General features: G+C 37.9%; 1 non-coding gene across 1 annotated transcript; it reads right to left on the bottom strand.

Moving 5' to 3' along the window:
- Nucleotides 1–4,162: 4,162 nt before the first annotated feature.
- Nucleotides 4,163–4,245, bottom strand: TRNAL-AAG (transfer RNA leucine (anticodon AAG)). The gene has a single exon. It is a non-coding gene; the product is annotated as a tRNA-Leu (tRNA).
- Nucleotides 4,246–6,574: the final 2,329 nt, after the last annotated feature.

The raw sequence follows: 6,574 nt of genomic DNA on the forward strand, positions 1-6,574 counted from the left end.
TTCTATGTGTTTTCTATGCGTTCCTATGTGTTTTTGATTGCCTGCCATTGGTTTAAACGGTGTTCGACGAACAGTTCGACGAACAGTTCGTAGAACATACGGATGTTCGACGAAACGAACTCGAACACTACGGGGGTGGCTCAACACTAGTAAACAGCTCTGCAGATTCAACCATTTGATCTACCCCAAACTCAGACGGGCAGCTGGAGTCTTGGTGAGCTGTGAGGAAGCAAGTGCCATTGGGGTGACACCTCTGAGGACTGAAGTATTTGAGATGTTGAAGTTGAGGTGGAGGAGAGCCCACTTAAAGGAGCACTTGATAGCCGTTGAAGCACCTGCTGTTTTTGTGCCTCATCTGGAATTTGTAGCGATTGGCGTGGCCGTAAGAAAGGGATCGTATCACATTGTCCTCTAAAAGAAGTAGACATCTTAGTTTGGCTGGAAGATCGTCTTTCTTCTGCAGATGTTACTGTTGCTTTAACACCTACCCCACGGACACAACCTTTTTTTCCCTTCCCAAAACGCCTATTCCCCTTTCCACCAGCAGCAGGCCTTTTTCCACTCATTTTGGTGGTTAACTAATTGACAACTCTGGAGTTGTTTGCACAAAAAACGATGGATGGGAACCGAGCAGAGCTGAGTGGCCAAACTGTGGTATTAGCCCAAAAGGTTTGGCTGGGTTAGATGCAGTAAAACAATTTAATTACATACAATGGTGGTGGTGTTTAGTATAGATGGACTAATAGAATAAGTCCCACACACTGATACAAGCCCAAAATTATTTTCCCAGCTAGATGCAGCTAAAAATTATTTCTAATTTGCAAGCTGGTGGAGCTTAGTATAGATAGACTGATTGAATAAGTCCCACACACTGCTACAAGCCCCAAATTATTTTCCGAGCTAGATGCAGATAAAAATTATTTCTAATTTGCAAGCTGGTGGAGGTTAGTATAGATGGACTAATAGAATAAGTCCCACACACTACTACAGGCCCAAAATTATTTTCAGAGCTAGATGCAGATAAAAATTATTTCTAAATTGAAAGCTGGTGGAGCTTAGTATAGATGGACTAATACCATAAGTCCCACACACTGCTACAGGCCCAAAATTATTTTCTGAGCTAGATGCAGATAAAAATTATTTCTAATTTGCAAGCTGGTGGAGCTTAGTATAGATGTACTAATACAATAAGTCCCACACACTGCTACAGGCCCAAAATTATTTTCCGAACTAGATGCAGATAAAAATTATTTCTAATTTTCAAGCTGGTGGAACATAGTATAGATGGACTAATACAATAAGTCCCACACACTGCTACAGGCCCAAAATTATTCTCCGAGCAAGATGCAGATAAAAATTATTTCTAATTTGCAAGCTGGTGGAGCTTAGTACAGATGGCCTAATAGAATGATGCTTTGCCCAAAAGGTTTTACTTGGCTAGGTGTAGTAAAAAAAATTGTATTCTATACACAGGTGGTGTAGCTTGCAACACAGATACGCTACTCCACAGACTAACACACACTGCAAGAGGCCAAAAAGGATTTGCTTAGCTAGATTTAGCCAAAGGCTGTGAAAACACTAGCACAGCACTGGCACAGACCTGCCTGGAAAAATGTCGTAGGAAATGCTGTAACATAGTCCTCAAAAGGACTGCAATTAAAACTAGTCCCTACTCCCAAGCTGTCTGTTTAAGAGCACAGACCTGCCTGTTAAAAGTCGTAGGAAATGCTGTAACCTAGTCCTCAAAAGGACTGCAATCACAACTATTCCCTACTCCCAAGCTATCTGTATATTTCTGAGAAAATTGGATTGAAATTAACACTGAAATTATAGCGCACACAGCAACAGCCGTGCCGTCTAACATGCAGCTGCAGCAGTGAGAAAATGGTGGCGACGGGGAAAATGGCTGGGTCTTATAGGGCAAGGACATGTGACATACACAGCCAATGACACATGCCCTTGCTTGTGTGAAAAAAAGCAGTTCGCTCTGTGTGTGCGCTGCTGATAGGCTGACAGATTGCACCGCCCCACTGTAAATGTGGGAAAGAGAAAAAAAAATGGAGATCTTCATTATTTTTGCAGAGATCCATCCCCTGCCCCTCCCCCCGCCCCGCTGTACACTCAAACTAATTATTAACATTGATTATCAGCATTACAGTGAAAAAATCCAGTTATGATTTTGGTGCACGAACAGTTACTGAACATCACCTCGAAAAGCCAAATTTTTTCAAATCGTTCGTGTTCACAGAATGGATCGAAAACCGCTCAAAACAGCTCGAATTTGAGATTGGCGAACAGTTCGATTCGAACACCGCTCATCTCTAATCCTGACTTCTTCTGGCTTTTGTAATTTAACTCTTTCTAAGCCAAGCAGTAGAAAGATGAGCATTACTTCTGATGAAAGGAAATATACCATGATTTCTTTTATTTTAATATTGATTCGTAACCTGTTAGTTACAGCCAATTTTGAGCTTCATGACCAAGCACCGTTTTTTAAATCTGACATGTATCACTTTATGTGGCAATATCACTGGAATGCTTAACATATCCCCGTGATTCTGATAGTGTTATTTTGTAACACATTGTACTTTATATTAATGGTAAATTTAGGTCAATATATATTTAGTTTTTCTTGTGAAAATATATAAAGTTGCACAATTTCATTGAAATGCGGTGATGCCCCATATGTCTTCAGAAACTACTGTTTGGTCACTCAGCAGGGCTTTGAAAGTAAGAGTGCTATTTGGGTTTTGGGAATGCAGATTTTGCAAGAATATTTTGAGGGTGACATTTGCGGAGTTCCAAAAGTACCAAAACAGCAGAAACCCCTCCAAAGTGATCCCATTTTATAAATTACTCCTCACAATGAATTCATCAACACCGGCAATTACTATTTTTAGCTATCAGGTTTCCTTTAAATCCTCATACAGCTAAGTCAAACTAAAATAAAACAAAGTGATGACGTCCAGAATGAAGGAAAAATTACAAAAAAATATTATTTTCCTCAAAAGTTAAAAGTGTTCAGTTCTCAAGTTTCTATCATTTTATTTCCTGTAGATAGTTATAATGATTAGGACTTTTACATTCTCTGTAAACAGTCAGTCCATATGCTTTGTTTATTTTCTGCTGAAAATTTAATGGTTGAAGAAAAAAACTTTTGCCGAACCCCAGGATTGACCCTGGGACCTTTAGATCTTCAGTCTAACGCTCTCCCAACTGACCTATTTCAGCAAGACACGGTTAGATTCAGGAATGTTCAACACACTGTAGATGTCACAACTGGATGTATTTATTTTTACTTTGACTTGTTTTTGCAAGATTATCTATATTTGAAAGTCCCGCTATTTTGCATACATATTTAAGAACTTACATTAATTCTGTGAGAATGAATAGAAAAAACAGAAATTCTGCATTTTTTTTACATTTTCAAATTTACTCAATTCGCCAGGGTAATTCTGAATGTGTCTTTGTAGGACAGGTGATGATTGAGCATAAAACACAATTTGTAAGCATAATGTTGCATCAAGCTTTATTTTTTCTTAGGTGCAAACAATTGGAGTGAAGAAAGGAGATGCAAATTTAGAGAAAATATTCTACTGATTGTTAATGTTGAAAGTGAAAACATTTGTCCCAAAATGTGGTGAAACTTTGATGTCAGTATCACATGCGCATTTCAGACTTGTTAAACTATGTTCATCTGCTCTTTTAGCTTTTGTTTATTAAGTATATTTATAGTCTATTGATGCCTGAGGTAGAAAAATCTGAAATTAGACTTACTGGTAATTCGGTTTCTAGGAATCCTCCACGACAGCACCTTAGGAGGTTCACTCTCTGCCCTAATAGGGACAGAGAACACATAGAGATGAAATAGTCCCTCTCATTTTCATATCCACAGTATTTTTCCAATGCCAAAACAACAACTAACATATGCACAAAAACTATTTGATGTTCCCAGAAGTCTTTTGTGAAAGCACAAATTCAGGACATTTAAGATTTGCCTCAAGGACCCCCAGGAATACTGCCAAAGTGCCAACGTTGAGAATTGGTTTTGCTAAGTCCCATCGCTTTTAGTTTTCGATTTGAGATAGCCACCAATGGAGCAGAACCCCAACTGATCAGTAACAGGAGTGAAGCTGTACAATTTCTTGAAAGAAAATGCTAATGTCAGAAGTGGGATTTGAACCCACACCTCCAGGAGAGACTGTGACCTTAACAAAGCGCCTTAGACCACTCGGCCATCCTGACTTCTTCCAGCATTTGTAATTTAACTCTTTCTAAGCTACGCAGTAGAAAAATGAGCATTACTTGTGATGAAAGGAAATATACCATGATTTCTTTTATTCCAATATTGATTTGTATCCTATTAGTTACAGCCAATTTTGAGCTTCATGACCAAGCACCGTTTTTTAAATCTGACATGTATCACTTTATGTGGCAATAACACTGGAATGCTTAACATATCCCCGTGATTCTGATAGTGTTATTTTGTAACACATTGTACTTTATATTAATGGTAAATTTAGGTCAATATATATTTAGTTTTTCTTGTGAAAATATCTAAAGTTGCACAATTTCATTGAAATGCGGTGATGCCCCATATGCCTTCAGAAACTACTGTTTGGTCACACAGCAGGGCTTTGAAAGTAAGAGCACTATTTGGGTTTTGGGAATGCAAATTTTGCAAGAATATTTTGAGGGTGACATTTGCGGAGTTCCAAAAGTACCAAAACGGCAGAAACCTCTCCAAAGTGATCCCATTTTATAAATTACTCCTCACAATGAATTCATCAACACCGGCAATTACTATTTTTGTCCAACAGGTGTTTTCACTCTGCAACATCCAGAATTGCAAATAAGCCAGTTTAGTGCCCAGCTTGTGCTTATGGAGACAAGCACCCCATACATTTTAAGTGGGCTCTCCTTGCTAGAGAAATGCCAAATCTGTGGATTCTTTGTCTTACCATTAACGTGGAAACCCCTATTTTTAGAATGAAAGATGACGGTCTTGAGTTGGGGCTTGAGTTTTTTGACTTCCTGGCTTTTTCCCAAACAGCTTTGTTCCTGGCATATTTTTGAAGCATATTTGTCTCAGTAATGCCACAGCGATTCATAGTCAAACATAAATGGCTGAAATCATTCAGCTAGTGTCTGATAAATGCTGCCCGTATTAGCTATCAGGTTTCCTTTAAATCCTCATACAGCTAAGTCAAACTAAAATAAAACAAAGTGATGATGTCCAGAATGAAGGAAAAATTACAAAAAATATTATTTTCCTCAAAAGTTAAAAGTGTTCAGTTCTCAAGTTTCTATCATTTTATTTCCTGTAGATAGTTATAATGATTAGGACTTTTACATTCTCTGTAAACAGTCAGTCCATATGCTTTGTTTATTTTCTGCTTAAAATTTAATGGGTGAAGAAAAAAACTTTTACCGAAACCCGGGACCTTTAGATCTTCAGTCTAACGCTCTCCCAACTGTGCTATTTCGGCAGGACATGTTTAGATTCAGGAATGTTCAACACACTGTAGATGTCACAACTGGATGCATTTAATTTTGCTTTGACTTGTTTTTGCAAGATTATCTATATTTGAAAGTACCGCTATTTTGCGCACATATTTAAGAACTTACATTAATTCTTTGTGAATGAATAGAAAAAAACAGCAATTCTGCATTTTTTTTACATTTTCAAATTTACTCAATTCGCCAGGGTAATTCTGACTGTGTCTTTGTAGGACAGGTGATGATTGAGCATAAAACACAATTTGTAAGCATAATGTTGCATCAAGCTTTATTTTTTCTTAGGTGCAAACAATTGGAGTGAAGAAAGGAGATGCAAATTTAGAGGAAATATTCTACTGATTGTTAATGTTGAAAGTGAAAACATTTGTCCCAAAATGTGGTGAAGCTTTGATGTCAGTATTATATCCGCATTTCAGACTTGTTAAACTATGTTCATCTGCTCTTTTAGCTTTTGTTTATTAAGTATATTTATAGTCTATTGATGCCTGAGGTAGAAAAATCTGAAATCAGACTTACTGGTAATTCGGTTTCTAGGAATCTTCGATGACAGCACCTTAGGAGGTTCACTCTCTGCCCTAATAAAGACAGAGAACGCATAGAGATGAAATAGTCCCTCCCATTTTCCTATCCACAGTATTTTTCCAATGCCAAAGCAACAACTAACATATGCACAAAGAAACTATTTGATGTTCCCAGAAGTCTTTTGTGAAAGCACAAATTCAGGACATTTAAGATTTGCCTCAAGGACCCACAGGAATACTGCCAAAGTGCCGACATTGTGAATTGGATTTGCTAAGCCCCCCATCACTTTTAGTTTTCGATTTGAGATTGCCACCAATAGAGCGGAACCCCAACTGATCAGTAACAGGAGTGAAGCTGTACAATTTCTTGAAAGAAAATACTAATGTCAGAAGTATGATTCAAACCCACTTTTAAAGGAGAGACTGTGAACTGAACGCAGCGCCTTAGACCACTTGGCCATCCTGACTTCTTATGGCTTTTGCAATTTAACTCTTTCTAAGCTAAGCAGTACAAAGATGAGCATTACTTGTGA

The sequence above is a fragment of the Phyllobates terribilis genome, unplaced genomic scaffold (assembly GCF_046119375.1).
Source record: "Phyllobates terribilis strain yellow unplaced genomic scaffold, ASM4611937v1 Scaffold_12__6_contigs__length_324123572, whole genome shotgun sequence".
Taxonomy (NCBI): Eukaryota; Metazoa; Chordata; class Amphibia; order Anura; family Dendrobatidae; genus Phyllobates; species Phyllobates terribilis.